This window comes from Oncorhynchus gorbuscha, linkage group LG05 (assembly GCF_021184085.1).
Source record: "Oncorhynchus gorbuscha isolate QuinsamMale2020 ecotype Even-year linkage group LG05, OgorEven_v1.0, whole genome shotgun sequence".
Lineage (NCBI taxonomy): Eukaryota > Metazoa > Chordata > Actinopteri > Salmoniformes > Salmonidae > Oncorhynchus > Oncorhynchus gorbuscha.
The window spans coordinates 84,238,814-84,253,744 of NC_060177.1; the positions used below are offsets into that span (position 1 = coordinate 84,238,814).

Below are 14,931 nucleotides of genomic sequence, written 5' to 3' on the forward strand. Positions count from 1 at the left end.
TATTCCTAACGCATACCCGAACTCCGAAACGGCATGGGCGCCCGACACTAAGGATTGTATGCTGCGCAGCCCTACATTCTACTCCCCACTAGCAAGACCCTCGACACCCCCTACATGTACACAACCTGAGGACGTGTTTGATGGGGTGGTCAGTACTATTTTTGTGGACACAATCAAGGCCTCAGTAGCCACGCTTTTAGACGTGGTGATTGGAGAATATATATGAGAAAAATGCATCGGTTGTGAGATTAATCACCCCACCCAGCGCAGGCATCCATGCCCATACGACCCCCCAAGATACTACTTCAACAATTTTGAGGCGCTGGTGAAAAGACTTTGGTCCTGCCGGGTTATACCATCGCTGGTCAGAGCCCTGGAGGCTATGGGCCTTGTGCCGTCTATCCCCAGAGTTTACGGGGTAACCGAGGCATTCCTACATGAACTGAAGGAGGCGATCCACATCCACGAAAAACTCAAAGAAATCCGACACACCCTGGTGGACAATAACAAATACCGGGAGGCTGTGGTGGCTGATGTGATGACTTTCTGGCTCAATAAACCCCAAGAGACCGAGTGACATTTTTGTTATTTAGATGTAGAGCAATGGGTAACTATGTATATACGATGTTAGAGAGAATAAATACATTTTTTCTTTTGGGAGAACTTACAAGTGTTATGCATCAAATTATTGAAAATAAAGTGAACAATGTCTCATTCTACACAACCCACAATTCCGGGACTAATGTAGAGCGTGTGTTGAAAGTGGACCAAATCATGAATCATGTACGACATGCGGGCGAGTGTCTACAATGGACACAAATGGTAACCCGGCTTGGTGGTGATTCTGTAGAACTATAAACAACTTTGTCTAAGATTTTACTTTATTTGTTTGAAACACCATTTAATTGTAACATGTATCATATTTGTTGTTTATATACTTTTATAGCGGATGTGTGTGTTGTAAAAATTCAGCGAAACAAACCTGTTAATCTAAACCAAATATACAAGGTTTTGCATGATTCGATCATTGAGAAAGAGGGGACATGTATCCTGCAACAAATTCTGAATTGTCTGTATACGTAATACATAATGTTTTCTTGAAAATAAAAATCCCAAAAATGAAATGTTGTTATTTGAAAGTGGCTCATTAACGAGGCAAGAAGGATGGCAGAGCAGATTTTGAAAAACATTTATTATATATAATCCCTCTATGGGGGCAAGGAACGTTTACAGAGAGCTATAGCCGAAGAAACAGGTCACAGGTTAAGCGATGCTAAAGTCAATGAGTGGCTATCAGAGCAGGATGCGCACACTCTTCATAAACCCGTAAGAAAACATTTTCCGAGAAATAGAGTTTTTTCTACCCACCCATTGTCCCAATTTCAGGCTGATCTATGTGACATGCAGGCCCTTGCAGATAAAAATGAGGGAAATCGCTACATGCTAACGATTATAGATATTTTCTCTAAAATAGCTTTTGTCCGGGTCTTAAAAAATAAGAGTGGCGCTGAGGTGACCCGGGCATTTGCCTCTATCTTGAAGGAAGGAGGCGCCCCCAAGAAAGTGCAGACTGATGGCGGAAAATAATTTTTTAATAAGACTTTTCAGAAACTCATGAAAAAGCACAATATAGTACATTTTGCTACAGGCTCGGATTTGAAAGCTTCAGTTGTTGAACGCTTTAACAGAACTCTGAAGGAGCGGATGTGGCGCTATTTTACAGCTCACAACACGCATAGATATATCAATATAGTTCAAGATTTAGTAATTGGGTATAACAATAGTTATCATAAAAGTATAAGGATGAAACCCTCCGAGGTCTCTTCGGAAATCTATTTTCAAGTCTTTAAAAATCTGTATGGTTTGCTCCCCATTCGCCGTAAGAAAAAAATACATTTTAAATTCATTGTGGGGGACTTGGTTCGTATATCCAAGTTGAGGGGTGTTTTCGATAAAAAATACGTTCAAGGATACAGTGACGAGCTTTTCACGGTTACAGAATGTCTGCCGCGCATACCCCCGGTCTACATATTAAAAGATTATGACGGGGAACTTATAGAGGGATCTTTTTATGAGCAGGAATTACAGAAGGTAAAGGTGGGTAAAGACAAAGTGTTTCACGTAGAGGAGAATCTAGATCAAAAGAGAGAGAAAGGTCAAAAATGGGTGCTGGTCCGCTGGACAAACTGGACCCTAAAATTCAACAGCTGGGCATGAGAGAAGGATGTGGTGGAGGCATCTGGGGTTAATTTAACCCACCATGCATGATAAAATACATTCTCATTCGGGTGTACACCGGAGGGCATAATGGAACACAGCGGCTTCTACCTGACTCTCCCCAGTCATGCGTCCGCACATATATATCGTAATAATCAGAGTTCTAATTATACAACCAATTTTCCAAAGCCTATAGAGTTATCAGAGGCCTGGGAAGTAGGTCTCAGTGAGATTACATACCCCCATAGCTGGTATAATATCAAAGATAAGGAATTTTATTTCAAAAAGTTATCGGAACCTGCAAAATTTATTAAGGTTAAAAAAGGGTTCTATAGAACCGTCGACAGGCTCGTCTCCGAGTTGAATGAACGGCTATCGCAGAACAGTATGGAAATATTCCTGATGTACAACCCTATACATAAAAGGGTACAAATCTCAGGAGATGCTTCCGGGGGGATAAAGACCGGCGGTAATTTAGCATACATGTTGGGGATGGGGCCCAATAAATGGATGTATGTGAGAGATAAATTATTCCCATTCCCCGCGGATATACATGCAGGATTTTACAACATATTTGTGTATACCGACATCATTGTTATGCGGGTGAATGAGGACACCAAAAGCGACTTGGCGAAAACAGAGTCTTTATTCCAGTAAATGGCAAAAGTAATACTCCTGGACAATTAAAGAAGAAAACAAAACATGAAAAAACTTAAATCCACTCGTAGTGACGAGGACAGACTGGAGACTCGACCATTGACTGCAGGTTGCCTCGGGAAGGCACCGACCGTAGCAGACTAAGACACCTGCTCACACGCAGCATCTGAAGGAGACAAGACACGACAGGGCGAGACAATGACACAGCACAGCGAACATCATACAAGGATCCGACAAGGACAGAAGCGGAAAACAAGGGGAGAAATAGGGACTCTAATCAGAGGACAAAATAGGGGACAGGTGTGAAAAGACTAAATGAGTGAGTTAGGAGAATGAGGAACAGCTGGGAGCAGGAACGGAACGATAGAGAGAGGAGAGAGAGGGAGGGGGAGAGAGAGGGATAGAAAAAGGGAACGAACCTAATAAGACCAGCAGGGGGAAACGAACAGAAGGGAAAGCATAATGACAAGACAATATAAGACAAAACATGACAATCATAGTCTATCAAAGGGTCGGAGACAGCTGTGTGCCACTCCTGAGAACGGTTCATATAGACGGAAAGGATGGGGACATAGTCACTGTCACCTACAAACCTGTAAGCAAGAAATATATTGAAAACATTCTTGTTGAGCTTAAAACGGATCAGAACGAAAACATTGAATTTACTTATGGTAAAACGATTGTAAAACTCCACTTTAGACCCACCAAAACCTCTCTACATATATAATATTAGTATTATATATTTTATATACATAATACATCTAAATTAAAATTATGGAACAGCGACATCTCGACCCTAACCGGTATGTCTCATACTATGTTGATCAGGTGGGTAATGGACTACCCGGCTATTATGGGTCCGCCACCGTGTATGGTTCGGGGATCGGAGGGATATTTCGTAACCTGTTTAGGATGGTTTTACCGTTTATGAAGAGAGGCTTCAGCATAGCCAAACCACATTTAAAATCAGCAGCAAAAAATATAGTAAGTGAGGTTGTCGCCAATGCTATAACCAGAAGGGCGTCACCAGATGTCGAGAGTCAAGAAGGCTCGGGGTTGATGATGTTGTCTCGAAGACCGAAAAAGAGACCTCCGGGTATAAGGCGAAGGCTTGCACCTAAAAAACGGTTGACGGTTAAAAGAAACTCAGTTAGTCAAAGACGGGCTAAAGGGATGAGTTCTGGACCAAAAACGGTAAAAAGAATACTCGGAAGTATTTTCTAAAAGAACAAGCACCATGGCTCTTTTACACCGCATGTCCTCTGAAGCTATAAAGACAGAGCTCGATCTTTTCACGGCCCCCTTAACCCAACATTCAGTAGAGAGGTCCAGTTATGTGGAGATAGCCCCACTCTCTGCCATTACAGACAACGGCCCCATAGAGTTTTTCATACCAGGCCACGGTGACAACTATCTGGACCTCAACAACACCTTGGTGCATTTGCGTCTAAAAGTGACCAAAAGAGATGGTACTGATATTGCAAACGATGCCAAAGTGAGTCTCATTAATTACCCAGTGTCCACCATCTTCTCCCAAGTGGATGTGACTTTGGGGGAACGTCTAATCAGTCAAAGCAGTGCCACATACCCATACCGGGCCATCATGGAATGCTTACTCAACTACTCTGAAGACACTCTCAAGACCCAATTCAGCGCAGGGCTTTTTAGCAAGTATACTGCAGGAGGCTCTATGGAATCGACAGACCCATCCACCGGTGCAAATAAAGGACTGGCGGCACGGGCTCGCTACTGTGCAGAATCTCGAAAGTTTCATCTGCTAGGCCCTATACCCTCTGACATTTTCTTTCAAGAACGTTTACTCTTAAATGCGGTTGATTTAAGACTAAAATTAACCAGGGCCAAGGATGAGTTTTGCCTAATGTCTGCAACGGACGGGGACTTTAGCTTAAAAGTGTTGGGGGCCACGCTTTTTATTTAAAACATGTCAGTATCTCCGGCAGTTCGTCTGGGTCACTCACAGGCTTTGCTGAAAGGAAATGCCTTTTACCCTCTCCAAAGAATTACCATGAAAACCTTTAGCATCCCTGTGGGCAGCAGAATCTGCAGCCCTTTACCGCGACACGTGGTTATAGGTTTGGTTGATCACGCCTCCAATACGGGCAGCTTAAATAAAAACCCATTTCATTTTCAACACTTCAATGCAGAGTATGTAGCTCGGTGTCAGGATGGACGTCAGGTCCCTGCTAAGGCTTTCCAACCGCAATTTAATAACAACATATCTGTGCGAGAATTTTACAATCTATTCCTGGCTACCGGGAGGCATCTAAAAGATCTCTCTTTACCTATTGACAGAAATGATTTTGCAGAGGGTTACACAATGTATGCTTTAAATTTATCCCCTGATGATGACACCTCAGGAAATCTTTCAGTGGTGTCCCAAGGTAACCTCAGGCTAGAAATGCGGTTCCGTACACCTTTAGCCTGTACCGTTAGCATGATTGTTTATGCCTGCTCTGATTCAATCTTGGAGGTGAATAGCCGAAGACAGGTTTTAGTAGATTATTATTAAGGATCGTTGAGCAAAGACATGAATACCCAAGAGTTGGAAGGGCTCATGAGCTGACTGATTGGAAAACAATTTTGCGGAGTGTTGGCTTGTGATGAATTACCTATGGAGAAATGGATGGTGCGGCCTGCCATGTTTATTGTCAATACCCATCCTAAAAACATGCCGACATTAGAAGAGGAATGAGGAAGAAAAATCTCAACTTTTTTGGATTCCTATGGCTTTCCCCCCGGTTTTTCACATTTCCCCAAATCTATTAAAGAATTTCTGACCAAAAACTGCTCAAAGATATACTACAACATCAAACAGGTGCAAGATAACCTTTCAACTACATACTTTCAACACTGTGTATTCTACCTATGCCAAAGAGCCCGGGAGTTTCTATTGAAGATGTTATGTCTCTTTATAAGGATGATTTAAGAAGTAATGATAACGTTGTACCTTGTTTTGTTAGAAAATATCAAAAGTGTTCAAATGTGTATCCTTTAAGAACGTGTAATCAAGTTGTATGCTCACGCCAAATGTTTCAAGAATGCCACAAATGTTAAATTGCTTATTTTTTCAAATAAAATTTATTGAATTTAATCATAGTCATTCAAAAGTCATTCAAAAGTCTAACCACCCAGAAAGATTGGGATTAGGGAAAGGTCCGGAGGCGTTCAGGGGGGTAAATGGGTTTTCGTCATTCATTTCATAAGGATGCGAGGGTTTTGGGGCATCTTAAGGGGTGCTGTATCTCGTTGAAGGTTTGTGTTTTAAAGAGTGAATCTGTTGACGAATCTTATAGTTGGGTACACCCAAGAGGGGTATGTTGAGGATGGCCAGGGCCTTAAGAAACTGAAGCCACCCTGGAGGTCTTCTGTCATCAGCAACCTTGTGGGCAGATGTGGTACTTTTAAGCAAGTCAAGTATATGTGAACCCTTGACAACCGAACCCTGAAGGATAAACTCTCCTTTGTCATTCCAAGTAGCTGCCCCATTGGAGTCTTTTAGCTTGTTCATAATGTAGCTAACATTTTTCCTGTTAGGTGCCGGAACATGGGTTAACAAGTCATGCATAACTTTATCTTCAACAGGCATTTGATCTTCAGACGGTAAGCTCGCAGGTACAGGCATTACAGGGGCGTGGCTCTCGCTAGGCTCGTCATCTTTTAAAGGGTCCTGTAGGGAAATAGTTAAATGGCCTGTCTCTCTCTCCCCTTGTTTCACCAAGGACAAATACCTTTGCAAGAGGTTTGTGTATTTTTGGACCTTATCATAGGGATTCAATCCTTTTTGACTCAAAATATCCTTCATGGCCTTATCCAAATCATTTCCCGCTGTTTGTCTGATATTTTCGGGACCCTGCACTTGTTTTTTTAAGTCTATCCAACTCTTGTTGTGGCACCAGATACATTTTATTGGCCATCACCCTATGTGTTCAACCACCACGTAGGGCTGCAATAAGGCTGGTGATGAAGGGCACGGCTATACTTAGTAAAGGTAGAATAAAACAAATGCTTACAGATTTACAGGCCTTAGGGTGCCATGTTTCAATTTTGTGTTTATCGTAACAGTAGGTCGAACGACATGTGCGGTGGCAATCCTCACAGGGTGTCAAGTTTAGGGGTTGCATAGGGCACTCTGCATCCTGACATACCGAACAGTTATAACGGCACGAGTGCCCCCCCTTTCGGGTGTAGCCGGTATGGCAGGATGGACACAAATATGCTGCGCCTAAAAAGGCCGTGATGTTGGTAACGGCGTAGTAATGTTCGTTTTGCACATAAAAGTACAGAATCTGGGGGTGTGGTTGGGGGGTGTTTTGGAACTTCAAGAGAGATGCATTAGTTCTACTGTGGTACAAAACCACAATCTTTATATTCAGAAAGTCACCCCATCATGTATCCCGAGACCCACCGCCGTTTGGATCTCTGTAGCCTTTTGCAATGCCGTCAGATCAGTACATCCGGGGTTAAGTAAATGCGCTAGGCCTATTGCAAAACATAGCTTATTATCGGGATTGTGAACGTTTATGAGGTAGGCCCTTTTATTGCTGATGATTTCTGACTGCATTAGGCTATCAAGCTTCCTTCTCTGCCCCCAACCCCCCTGCGGTTGACATATTATTTGCACTACAAGCTCGAGGGTCCGATCTGCTATGACGGCTAAATTTGACTGAACAAGGCGTTCTAGCAGCGCGGTAAATTGTTCAAGATCTGCTTCGCCATTGGATAAAATAAGAGATACTGTGTTATGCAGGCTGTCTCCACAAATTTCCAACTGTAAGACATCACGTGGTTTGCCATAATCTCTTGCCGTCTCTAACAGATCGTTTAGAGTGTCCATTATCATCATGTAAAATACCGCATAGTCAAGATTCTGATTCACCCATAGGAAATTGAAAAACTGTCGAATCTCTGTATTGTTGAATTTATTCCTGTACACAACCCTGACACATCTATCAAGACCATCTGCCGCCAGATTTATTAGACAATTTTCCAATTCCCCGAAAACATCTTGTGGCGTTTCAGACTCTACGGACCTGGGCGTTACTGGTTGTTCTATCTCGGTTGGGGTGGCAGGGGCCGAAATTGTCTGACTCTCGTTCATCTTATTAATTAAGGTTATGAGGGCTTCGGGAATCTGGGATAACATGTTTTCATCAGACGCCCCAGACTCGTTCATGCGATTAATCATTTCTAAGAGTTCGGCGGGAATCTGTGTTAATATGCTTTCATCTGACGTTCCTGACTCGTTCATACGTTTAATAACTTCTAGGAGTTCGGCTGGAATCTGGGATAAGAGGCTTTCAACTGTCTCCCCTTGTTGCGGTAGTTCTGCCATTTTTGGATAATTAAGGGTGTTAGTTTTTTGGGTCTTTCTGGAATGGTTGGTGTTACATGTATGATTTTAGCGTCTGTATTTGCGTTTTTTAATGGGGTTGCTGTTTAACATGCGTGGAATTGTTCTATGCCAGAATAACATATCGTCTCTGTACTGTCTCTCAATTAAATCCCCCAGTCGTTTGTATAGCAAAACATTCCTCGATTTCAAAGCCCTGGAAAATAATGTGAAAAACCTTTCTTGTTCGGCTGCAGGTACTGAGGCCGTCGAATTGACAGGGTAGATAAGGTTGGCCGCATCACAGAATAGCTGGTCGTCAACATCTGACATGTCATTAAAAACAGGTCTCTCGGGTGTTTCATCGGGGATGTTCGGGGCGCCGGAATCCCCAGCTCTATGTATGTGTCCGTCTGTGCCGTTTTTCGCCGGGGAGGAGTCTGAATGAAAATAATATATACAAAATTACGTTATTAAATACAAAAAATATGTTAGATACATACAAATGTCAAATACCTTTCCGGTATAATAATATATATTAACAATACATAGTTAAAATACCTCAGCTTTTTTGGCGCTTGTTCTGACGAATTGATGATCCTGAGGGCTCTAGACTTTTCCCCTCTAGCATTCCAGATTCTGCTGGGCCTGTCTCCGGGCAGTCTGAAAAAACATTATTTGTCCTTGTTTTAACATAAGCTATCAACAGAGCTATATCTAATAAAAAGGCATATAACTAATAACAAACTGTATAATGGTCTCATACCGTGTCCCTGGAGCGCCGGATCGTGAAGCAGCAAGTTCCCTGCCCAACAGTAGTTTTCGGGTGGGCTTGATTCAGAGCAATGTACTTGGGCCACCGTTGCTCGTTGCCTGTTGGGGTCTGGAATATGTCGGGAGGGGGTCGACGTTCCCTGGATTCGCGGTGAGTTTGAAAAATCGCTCGTACAGAATGGTAGAATTGCATCAAAGTCAGCCGTGTCAGATGTCCATAACGCATCCTTTATCATTCCTGGCTGTATGTCGGCTGTAAATACATAAAATAGTTTTCAAAATAGTACACACTATTTTTTCATTTTTATATATAAATATTCTTGGGTATGTGTTTAATTATAAGGACTAACAACGAAAAAAGGCTGATGGCAACTGACTGCTTGACTTTAGCTTCTGTGAATCCCCCTCATGTTGTTCCAGATCCGGTAAATCGCGTAAAAGCTGCGTAAATGTTTGGGATCCTAAACAACGTTAGACAATATTAACAGTTATACGCTATATCTACACTTTTATTAACCTATATTGGCCTTTGGCCTGAAATACCCAAATAACTAGGGTTTAATATTACAGTAATATTCAAACAAATCTTAAAATACATTTTTCATTTACTCACCTCCAGAAATATCCATTATGAGAAATTCACTTATTCAGAATATATTTTTTAATCTGTCCGGGCCAGTGTTTGCGCTAAAGCAGGGCTAACAGCATTAAAAATAGTTCTGTCCCTAACTATCGAAAAGTAGAGAATGAGTTTCGGGGAGAGATGTCTACCCCACGGGAGATGTATGTTTGTTTTAGAGACCAAAAGGCTATGAATTCAAAGAGCCGTTCTGTCTGCATCGGGTTTGCTGGGCTCCCGGTGCGTTGATTAGATATCAGTGTTTAACCCCGGGCGGTTGGCCGATATCTTGACAGGCCATGTGACGGATAGTGCTTTCTGGAGGGACTCCACGCAGTGGTCAAAGATGAGATTCTCTCTCGGGAGGTTCCTTCCAGTGTGGACTCTTTGATTGCTCTCGCCATCCGCATAGAACGACGGGTAGATCTTCGTCACCAAGCTCGTGGAAGAGAGCTCGCGTCAACGGTGTTTCCCTGCTCCGCATCGCAACCATCTCCCTCCTCTGGCTCAGAGACTGAGCCCATGCAGCTGGGAGGTATTCGCATCTCGACCAAGGAGAGGGAACGGAGGATCACCAACCGCCTGTGCCTCTGTTGCGGATTTGATGGACATTTTGTCAATTCATGTCCAGTAAAAGGCCAGAGCTCATCAGTAAGCGGAGGGCTACTGGTGAGCGCTACTACTCAGGTCTCTTCATCTAGATCCTGTACTACTATGTCGGTCCATCTACGCTGGACCGGTTCGGGTGCTACATGCAGTGCCTTGATTGACTCTGGGGCTGAGGGTTGTTTCATGGACGAAGCATGGGCTCGGAAACATGACATTCCTTTCAGACAGTTAGACAAGCCTACGCCCATGTTTGCCTTAGATGGTAGTCATCTTCCCAGTATCAGATTTGAGACACTACCTTTAACTCTCACAGTATCTGGTAACCACAGTGAGACTATTTCTTTTTTGATTTTTCGTTCACCTTTTACACCTGTTGTTTTGGGTCATCCCTGGCTAGTATGTCATAATCCTTCTATTAATTGGTCTAGTAATTCTATCCTATCCTGGAACGTTTCTTGTCATGTGAAGTGTTTAATGTCTGCCATCCCTCCCATTTCTTCTGTCCCCACTTCTCAGGAGGAACCTGGCGATTTGACAGGAGTGCCGGAGGAATATCATGATCTGCGCACGGTCTTCAGTCGGTCCCGAGCCAACTCCCTTCCTCCTCACCGGTCGTATGATTGTAGTATTGATCTCCTTCCGGGGACCACTCCTCCTCGGGGTAGACTATACTCTCTGTCGGCTCCCGAACGTAAGGCTCTCGAGGATTATTTATCTGTGTCTCTTGGCGCCGGTACCATAGTGCCTTCTTCCTCTCCGGCCGGGGCGGGGTTCTTTTTGTTAAGAAGAAGGACGGTACTCTGCGCCCCTGCGTGGATTATCGAGGGCTGAATGACATAACGGTTAAGAATCGTTATCCGCTTCCCCTTATGTCATCAGCCTTCGAGATTCTGCAGGGAGCCAGGTGCTTTACTAAGTTGGACCTTCGTAACGCTTACCATCTCGTGCGCATCAGAGAGGGGACGAGTGGAAAACGGCGTTTAACACTCCGTTAGGGCATTTTGAGTACCGGGTTCTGCCGTTTGGTCTCGCCAATGCGCCAGCTGTTTTTCAGGCATTAGTTAATGATGTTCTGAGAGACATGCTGAACATCTTTGTTTTTGTCTATCTTGACGATATCCTGATTTTTTCACCGTCACTCGAGATTCATGTTCAGCACGTTCGACGTGTTCTACAGCGCCTTTTAGAGAATTGTCTCTACGTAAAGGCTGAGAAGTGCTCTTTTCATGTCTCCTCCGTTACTTTTCTCGGTTCCGTTATTTCCGCTGAAGGCATTCAGATGGATTCCGCTAAGGTCCAAGCTGTCAGTGATTGGCCCGTTCCAAGGTCACGTGTCGAGTTGCAGCGCTTTTTAGGTTTCGCTAATTTCTATCGGCGTTTCATTCGTAATTTCGGTCAAGTTGCTGCCCCTCTCACAGCTCTTACTTCTGTCAAGACGTGTTTTAAGTGGTCCGGTTCCGCCCAGGGAGCTTTTGATCTTCTAAAAGAACGTTTTACGTCCGCTCCTATCCTCGTTACTCCTGACGTCACTAGACAATTCATTGTCGAGGTTGGCGCTTCAGAGGTAGGCGTGGGAGCCATTCTATCCCAGCGCTTCCAGTCTGACGATAAGGTTCATCCTTGCGCTTATTTTTCTCATCGCCTGTCGCCATCTGAGCGCAACTATGATGTGGGTAACCGTGAACTGCTCGCCATCCGCTTAGCCCTAGGCGAATGGCGACAGTGGTTGGAGGGGCGACCGTTCCTTTTGTCGTTTGGACAGACCATAAGAACCTTGAGTACATCCGTTCTGCCAAACGACTTAATGCCCGTCAAGCTCGTTGGGCGTTGTTTTTCGCTCGTTTCGAGTTTGTGATTTCTTACCGTCCGGGTAGCAAGAACACCAAGCCTGATGCCTTATCCCGTCTGTTTAGTTCTTCTGTGGCTTCTACTGATCCCGAGGGGATTCTTCCTTATGGGCGTGTTGTCGGGTTGACAGTCTGGGGAATTGAAAGACAGGTTAAGCAAGCACTCACGCACACTGCGTCGCCGCGCGCTTGTCCTAGTAACCTCCTTTTCGTTCCTGTTTCCACTCGTCTGGCTGTTCTTCAGTGGGCTCACTCTGCCAAGTTAGCTGGTCATCCCGGTGTTCGAGGCACTCTTGCGTCTATTCGCCAGCGCTTTTGGTGGCCGACTCAGGAGCGTGACACGCGCCGTTTCGTGGCTGCTTGTTCGGACTGCGCGCAGACTAAGTCGGGTAACTCTCCTCCTGCCGGTCGTCTCAGACCGCTCCCCATTCCTTCTCGACCATGGTCTCACATCGCCCTAGACTTCATTACCGGTCTGCCTTTGTCTGCGGGGAAGACTGTGATTCTTACGGTTGTCGATAGGTTCTCTAAGGCGGCACATTTCATTCCCCTCGCTAAACTTCCTTCCGCTAAGGAGACGGCACAAATCATTATCGAGAATGTGTTCAGAATTCATGGCCTCCCGTTAGACGCCGTTTCAGACAGAGGCCCGCAATTCACGTCACAGTTTTGGAGGGAGTTCTGTCGTTTGATTGGTGCGTCCGTCAGTCTCTCTTCCGGGTTTCATCCCCAGTCTAACGGTCAAGCAGAGAGGGCCAATCAGACGATTGGTCGCATACTACGCAGCCTTTCTTTCAGAAACCCTGCGTCTTGGGCAGAACAGCTCCCCTGGGCAGAATACGCTCACAACTCGCTTCCTTCGTCTGCTACCGGGTTATCTCCGTTTCAGAGTAGTCTGGGTTACCAGCCTCCTCTGTTCTCATCCCAGCTTGCCGAGTCCAGCGTTCCCTCCGCTCAAGCGTTTGTCCAACGTTGTGAGCGCACCTGGAGGAGGGTGAGGTCTGCACTTTGCCGTTACAGGGCACAGACTGTGAGAGCCGCCAATAAACGCAGGATTAAGAGTCCAAGGTATTGTTGCGGCCAGAGAGTGTGGCTTTCCACTCGCAACCTTCCTCTTACGACAGCTTCTCGTAAGTTGACTCCGCGGTTCATTGGTCCGTTCCGTGTCTCCCAGGTCGTCAATCCTGTCGCTGTGCGACTGCTTCTTCCGCGACATCTTCGTCGCGTCCATCCTGTCTTCCATGTCTCCTGTGTCAAGCCCTTTCTTCGCACCCCCGTTCGTCTTCCCTCCCCCCTCCCGTCCTTGTCGAGAGCGCACCTATTTACAAGGTACGTAAGATCATGGACATGCGTTCTCGGGGACGGGGTCACCAATACTTAGTGGATTGGGAGGGTTACGGTCCTGAGGAGAGGAGTTGGGTTCCGTCTCGGGACGTGCTGGACCGTTCACTTATTGATGATTTCCTCCGTTGCCGCCAGGATTCCTCCTCGAGTGCGCCAGGAGGCGCTCGGTGAGTGGGGGGGTACTGTCATGTTTTGTCATTGATTATCATGTCTTGTCCCTGTGCTTCCCCTTCTATTCGTTTCCCTCTGCTGGTCTTATTAGGTTCTTTCCCTCTTTCTATCCCTCTCTCTCCCCCTCCCTCTCTCACTCTCTCGCTCTCTCTTCTCTCTATCGTTCCGTTCCTGCTCCCAGCTGTTCCTATTCCCCTAATCAATCATTTAGTCTTCCCACACCTGTTCCCGATCCTTTTCCCTGATTAGAGTCCCTATTTCTCTCCTTGTTTTCCGTTCCTGCCCTGTCGGATCCTTGTCTATTATTCACCGTGCTGTGTCTATGTATTGCCCTGTCGTGTCGTGTTTCCCTCAGATGCTGCGTGGTGAGCAGGTGTCTGAGTCTGCTACGTTCAAGTGCCTTCCCGAGGCAACCTGCAGTTCTTGATCAAGTCTCCAGTCTGTTCTCGTCATTACGAGTAGTATTATGCCTTTTGTTTGTAAAGTACTTTACTGGATTAAAAACTCTGTTTTCGCCAAGTCGCTTTTGGGTCCTCATTCACCTGCATAACAAGAATTGCATCCAAGTCACCTGTTGTGTCAGTTGTCCATAACGATGCCTTTATGCTTCTTGGATGTATGTCTGCTGTAAATACAAAAAAAATACTTTTAAAATAGTACACACTATTTGTTTTTTAAATTTCTAAATATTCCTGGGTATGTGATTATTTGGACTTACGTCGAAAATATGCTGATGGCGATTGTGTTCCAGATCTGTTAAACCTCTTAAAAGCTGGGTAAATGTTGGGGAGCCTAACAAACGTTAGATAATATTAACAGTTATACGATATATATACACTTTAACTTATATGGGCATTTGGCCTGAAAAACACAAATAACTCGTGTTTAATATTACAATAATATCACGATAATATTCAAACAAAACTTAAAATATATTTTTCACTTACTCACATCCAGAAATATCCATTCGTTCAGAGTATCCAAGTCGTTCAAATGTCCAAGTCGTTCAGAGTACCCACTTTTCGTTTTTGAATATATAAATATTCTTGGGTGTTTGATTATTTGGACTTACGCCAAAAATTGATCGCTTCCCAATCACTTATGTCCAGTAGCCTTCAGAAATATCCATTAGGAGGGATTCCGAATATATTTTTTAATCTGTCCTGGCAGCTAAATATTTGGGGCTGTGGGTTTGCGCTAAAGCTGTGCTAACATAGTGTTAATTAAAATATATGCTACACTAGACTCGCTCCGCGTTCTGTCCCTAACTAGCGAAAGTACAGAATGAGTTTACAGGGCCGTGGTGGCATTTTTTTCAGGAGATATCATGTATGCAACACCCT

General features: G+C 44.6%; 1 pseudogene; it reads left to right on the forward strand.

The window, feature by feature from the left end:
- Positions 1–781: 781 nt before the first annotated feature.
- The window catches only part of LOC124034952, a 50,454-nt pseudogene continuing 36,304 nt past the window's right edge, over positions 782–14,931 (forward strand).